Below are 6242 nucleotides of genomic sequence, written 5' to 3'. Positions count from 1 at the left end.
AAACTTGGAAATATTGGTCTGAAAGAGACATTGTGTCTGACGGGCAAAGGTTGTTTTCCAGAAAACAGTGTTTTACTGCCTGGAGTTGAAGGTAGCACTTTGATCATGTACATGTGCAGTGTGCTCTGTCAGATCTCCTCCAGGAGCTGTTTCTACATTTCAGAGTGGATGTGAGGGAGATCACTTGCCATCTCCCATACTCTTTGTCACAAACATGATATCCCCAAGCTGTGCCTCAAGACATGGAGTCCTGTCACACCGGTTAACTGAAGCTGGAAGGTCACTTTACTTCTCTTTACCTGAAACAGAATTAACCCCCTTGAAAATGCTAAAAATTTCTTTTTGGCATCCTCAGAGTGAAAGAGAGAGGAGATCTGAGGGGGGGGAAGTATATACTGGAATATTTTTTACCTTGTCCTTGCCAGAAGAGCTAAAACATAATCTGTCTGGGCACTATTAGTAGCTGGGGTGAACTGAATTTATGGCTGTAAGTCACTTGCTTATTTTGGAAGGATATCTAAACTCATATATATTGGAATGGAGTTCAGGATGCTAGTGGTGGCATTTAAATGGCACAATGAATCACAAGTTGAGGATATTATTCAATACCTTATATTGTATTATCAGATTTGTGACTCATGGTTGATGACAACAGGTCTGGCAGTGTTCTGAATGATGCCTTCAGAAAGAACAATTTGGGTCATTTTCCTTAGGGTTATGCGGTCAAGGTGTTATGCACTCAGCTCACAGGGCTGTGTTATTACGGGACAGCCAGCGTATTGCAATGGATGTGCTGTGTTTCACAAGCACTTGCAAAGAGACCTTCTTCCTAACTTTCACCAGCTGTCCTGAACTGTAGCAAGAATTTCAAAGTGAGATTCCTTGAAAGTATTGGATGCATTATATTATATACTTATTGCTTAAAAAAGCAGTTTTAATCCATGTCTCTCTTTTACTTCTCTGTGTAAATAGAGGACAGGGAGGAGGCAGAAAGGAGTCCAGTGGGTTGCATTGGTCTCACACCCTTCTGCAGCAGCCTCTCAGCACTGGGGATTCAGGTTTCTCAAAATAAATACATTTTTAGCAGGAAGTTGAAATAAAAAGAAGACAAAATGTCACTTCTAATCAAGGAGATTAAAGAATTGTCCATTGTAGGTACTCAGAATACACCTTGAAGGAACCACAGTCCAACAAGAAGAAAGTAACTGAGCTAACTGTGTCTAATATAGACTAATTAAAGAAGTTGTTGAGTTACCTTCACAGTGCTCTTGCCAATTCATGCTATACCCACTGGTATCAAAAGCAGTGCTGAGATCCAAACAAAAGCAAATGTCTACTCCCTAGTACTGGCTGTATATTTAGGCAACTTTACAACACTGGCCACATTAGATTAACATGTTTCTCTAAGGACAACTCCACACAGAAACCATAAACAGTGCTGGAAGTTGAGTATTGTAGAAAAATATCTGTGAAGGGTATGAACAGAAAGAAATCATTTACAGCTTCTTTCTTGGTAAATTTGTCTGCGGATGTGGATAGACATGGACCCAGACAAGCGGCTCTGCTGCAAGAAAGCTGCTGACAGTCTGAGGATTGATCTTAAGGTCCCCATTTGGGTAACATGAAGCAGAAGACAATGCACTTCTAAACCACCTTATATGATTCATATCATGAATAACACCACCCACATCTAATCTATGTTTGCCTGAACTGCCAAAACATTGCAATCTGTGAAGAAAGCAGCCTACTGAATTTAAAGTGGGTGCCTTGCTTTGAAAGAGCACCTTCTTAGAACAAACACTCCAGGCTAGGGAAAACCTAGGATGACTCAAAGTCTGGAGTGGCTGGTTGTGGTGGAAGTGAAATCGTTTCCTCATGGCTGACTCCTCCTTAAAGGGTCAAAAAATTAAAAGGTACATCTCCAAGTGCACAAAACTAGAATCTGTACAAGTTGGGAAGTTTCCCACTTCACAATCTATTGTTTCAACAGTAAATCCATTCTTCCACTATGAAAGAGACCTGGTTCCTGATCCATCACATACAAGCTGATGGATGTATGCTTTCTGATTACTTAGCTGTTAGGTTTTCTCACAGGTGTCCTTGCCCTTTCCTTCCATGCAGCCACTGGGGCTCAGTGAAACTACACAGCTGTAACAATGTCTTCCTTCTCATCTTTCCTCAAAGCTTTGCTTTCCCTACTGGAGATCTGGTGGCAGTCAGGCTTGCTGATGCACTAGGATCATTGCCATTTGTGCTGATCATATATTGGCTCAAGGCTTCCATGTGATGCCAGAGCTGTATGGACCCATGTGTTATCTCTGAGACTGTAAATACAGTGGGACAAGAACTCCCTTGCTGTTCAGAGCCAAGAAAACCAAATCATTATCCAGGAAATGGCTCCCAGACACAGCTGTAATAAACCTACTAATGCTCACATAGGGACATTAAGACCATACTGAGAAGGCCTGGAAGACCTGGGAGGATACCGATCAGCATCCTTCAGGATAAGTATTTATTGTAGATAAACATGAGCTAATTTTATCTATGCTTCAAGCTGGTAGGAAAATATCAGGTTGGGTATAATAGATAATTATGAAACACCACTAGATTCTTGCTCAGGTGACACAGTTTGAGTGTTTGGGCATGTGATAGTTTTAGCATAAAAGAAGGAACTTCAGTCTCATCATCTCACAAAATGTTTTCCCTAGTCCAGGCTGGATAAAACCATGTTAAACACAGAGAAGCGGTGCTATACGTTCTGAGCTTCCTCTGCTGAAAAGCAGTGTTCATTTTTCAGAGGCAGATACCACAGCTGGGGTTGGTGACAGGTTGACTGGAATATACATGGTGAAACCTGGGCATTTGTCAGGAGAGGCACTTTGTGGTTTCATAAAGATGGTCGTTTTGGATTTACACATATCTAACCCTTTGATTTGGGCTCTTGTCTAGGAATAAGTACTTCAGTAACAGTAACCAATTTTATAGGTTACGGTGGGCCTGAGATTTTTCTAAAACAACAAAAACAAACAAATGAAAAAACTATTGCTTTTTACACCAAGGGTAGTGACAAAAACATGGAAGTAGAAACTTTTGTTAGAAATCGAATGACGTGTTCACTGAGACATTTTACATCCCAGCTCAGGTACATGTGTTTTTTTCAGCATTCATTCTCCCAGCCCTAAAATGAGCTTCCATTCAATTTCACTTCTATCCTCAAATCTTCCTAACAGCACACGTTTTTATATTTTATGTTGTCTTCAGCACAACAGCAATTAAAATAAACACATACACACACAGACAAAAAAGGCAAAACCCTTTAGTTTTTGTTCAGTTTGTTCCAAGAAAGAAAATGCTCAGAATTGTTTTCCTTTGAGGAGAGGTAAAAGAAAAAGAGTATTTAAAACCCACAGTGTCACTAGACCATTAAAGGGGAGCAAGAATATTTTCTCTTCTCCACTTGAAGACCAACTTGAGACCAAGTCTCTGACAGCAAGGTGATCCCAACGTATTAAACAAGTGACCAGCAGTGGTGTTTCTCTGCTGGTTTTTCCATCACTTTGAGTTGCCACTATCAATTTGCAAACCCATGTTTTCAAAATCCTCCCATTCTGAAGAGCTTAAAAGTGTCCTGTAGCACTTTAATCACACTCACACCAGTACTGCGGATGTACCTCTCCTCTTGTTAAGATGTATGATAAGAAAATGAAATACAAAAGAGAAGGATAAGAACAATATGAGTTTTATTCCCACAGACTTTACAGTTTTTCTAGCTATTGTCCCAGCCTGCCCCTGGGGAGTACCCAGAGAACATGATGCATCTATTGCTATTGCTCTCTTGACCTCCAACACTGATCTGTTGCCCAATAAAATATCTCTCAAAGGACAGCCTGGTGTCACAGCTGGTTTAGAACCTGAGAGGACCAGTTCTTTGCATAAACATCTTCCATTTGTCCTTTTAAGAAATGTATCCAAAGATTTCTTTACTGTATTATCTGCTAGTCAGTGCCCTCCACTTAGTGCAAAGCACAATGCAGAGAGTCATTAACACAAGGGAAGGATGTCACATAATGTAATATCCTCTGCTCGGCCACCTACTATTATATACTTTTGTACTTGACTGAGTAGATTAAGTAAAGTACAATAATTTATAAAGAAAGACTCATACAAAGAAACTTTTCTTTTGCAGCTTCTCTGTTCATCTCTGTCATGAATCTGCTCCCACATACTACAGTGGAAAAGATACATTAAAATTAATATTCTAAGCTGAGATTTTCAAAGGAGACTATGGCAATGAAGTGTCCAAATGTCACTGACATTCAGTAGGAGCTAAGTCCTTAACCCCTTTGAAAATTCTTAGCCCAAACCCATTAATGCATACTTCAAAGAGAGAGAGATTCACAGTTCTAGGAGTCATTTTCCTAACAGGCTTTCATTCTCATTTCTAACAGACCCTCCTTCCCTAGATCCTAACCCCCTGTTGGGGTACAAAACTGAATTGCTTCCACATCCTTTGTAATTCAGAATTCAGTTTTTGCTTTGACTTTTTTTTTTTTTTTTTAAAGCTTTTCCCTTTATATTTAATGACACACAAAGATCTGCATCTAAAAGAGAAGAAATGGAACTCATTAATATTGCTTTTCCATCTTTTTCTTGTCTTACCAGTCATTACGCCTCCTCTAATTGGACACATGCACCAGTTCATCTAGATATATTGACTCCTTACTGTGAGGAGTTAATTTATTTGCATGTTGTATTCTTTGCTTATGGCCACTTCTCATACTTTACCAAAAATTAATTCACTCCCACCAGTTTAACATCCCATTTGGTCAGCCATTCGTTCTAAAACACAGTGCTACAATATTTATAGTCTGTAGATTATATCCTGAAGAGGACTTTGATGAAATAAATCACGTACAGAAGTTGCGACCTGACCTGATTTTTTTGCAATTAGCTATTCAAGTAACCCACCAGAAGGCAGGTTTTAATCGTGTTAACAGTCAAATGATGTTGTATTAGCAAATCCTTACTACAAATCTGCTACGTTACATTGACACCTTGTGGCTGCTCTATCACAATGCAAAGTGTTCATCTAAACTAGTGTAAATAGTAGGAATTATAAAACCTGGAATGAAAATATTTGCCTTTTAAGAACTGACCGTAGATGGATGCCCACAAAGGACTGTCTAGTCATATTCAGTTTAACCTTTCATCTGATCCCAGTCCAAATTCAAGTATATATGTCATCCAGTGCTGAACATCCAGTCAAGACCTATACATCTCCATCTTAAATACAATTCAGATCCCTGTGGGATCCAGCTTTGAAGTTTGTTCCCTGGGCTTACCTCAGCCTCCAGCAGCTCTGGCTGATGTGTTGTACTTCAGCCTCCACACTAAACGTAGGGAGACAAAGAAGGGACAGCTTTTGTTGTAATGGCACCTGCTGCCAAAACGGAATCAGATTCAAATGATATTTGCAGAAGGAAATACAAACTTTGAAGTATACTGAGTGGAATAACACTCTGAAAAGGTCAGATGGAATGAGGATGCTATGTGCAAGCAGTCATTTTTACTGCCTACCCAATGAAGGGAAATGGCATGATGCAGGAAGCCTATTTAAAACAGGCAGATGGGCTGTGACATAAAGCCAAGACAGCTCATCTGCTCAATATGTAATCATTGTGTTTGAAACCATTTTCATACAATCATCCTGAGTAACACAACTACTGTGGATTTACAAAGGAATGGAACTGCTGAAATGTTAATAGAGGGAAGGATTTCAAAGGGATTCTGATAAATTGGTTACTAACAGTGTTGTGGCCAACAGTCAGTGAATCACTGAGCAGCATGTAATAATTTCCCAGGAAGCCTGCCTTCACCACACAAGCCTTGAAGACAAATAATCAAATAACACTGCTAAGGCTCACAAATAATCTATGGTTCCCCAAAGACCACTGAATCTGCTTTGGCTCATTCCCTTGCAAGGCTGGAGACTCCCTGTGTCATCACAGGAAACTCTGAAGTTAGTGATTTCAGTGAAGAACAGTACTTGAGAATTGTGACACTGGCCTCACCTGGGCAAAGATCATCCCACAGATTAATGTCTAGTAATCCAGCTTTTGGGATAGAGGGAATGGGACATCAGAGAGTTTTTCCTTTCTCCTGCTCATTTGCTGTTTGGAATAACAGCAGGGGGCTGCCTGTGGGCCCTGCTGCTGCCCTGGCAAATGAATTAATGTGAGCCA

At 40.1% G+C, this 6242-nt stretch overlaps 1 long non-coding RNA gene across 8 annotated transcripts in view; it reads right to left on the bottom strand.

The window, feature by feature from the left end:
* LOC106020393 (uncharacterized) overlaps positions 1-5907 on the bottom strand; it is a 43499-nt gene extending 37592 nt beyond the window's left edge. For 3 of the 8 annotated variants that reach the window (XR_011811250.1, XR_005267950.2, XR_011811252.1), the window contains exon 1: positions 5343-5907. This is a non-coding gene — a long non-coding RNA (uncharacterized lncRNA). The remainder of the gene's footprint in view (positions 1-5342) is intronic. The other 5 variants (XR_005267954.2, XR_005267946.2, XR_005267942.2 and 2 more) reach the window with 5 other exon arrangements.
* Positions 5908-6242: the final 335 nt, after the last annotated feature.

This window comes from Anas platyrhynchos, chromosome 9, assembly GCF_047663525.1.
Source record: "Anas platyrhynchos isolate ZD024472 breed Pekin duck chromosome 9, IASCAAS_PekinDuck_T2T, whole genome shotgun sequence".
In the NCBI taxonomy this organism is placed as follows: Eukaryota; Metazoa; Chordata; class Aves; order Anseriformes; family Anatidae; genus Anas; species Anas platyrhynchos.
This window is presented reverse-complemented; position numbering and strand designations above follow the sequence as displayed.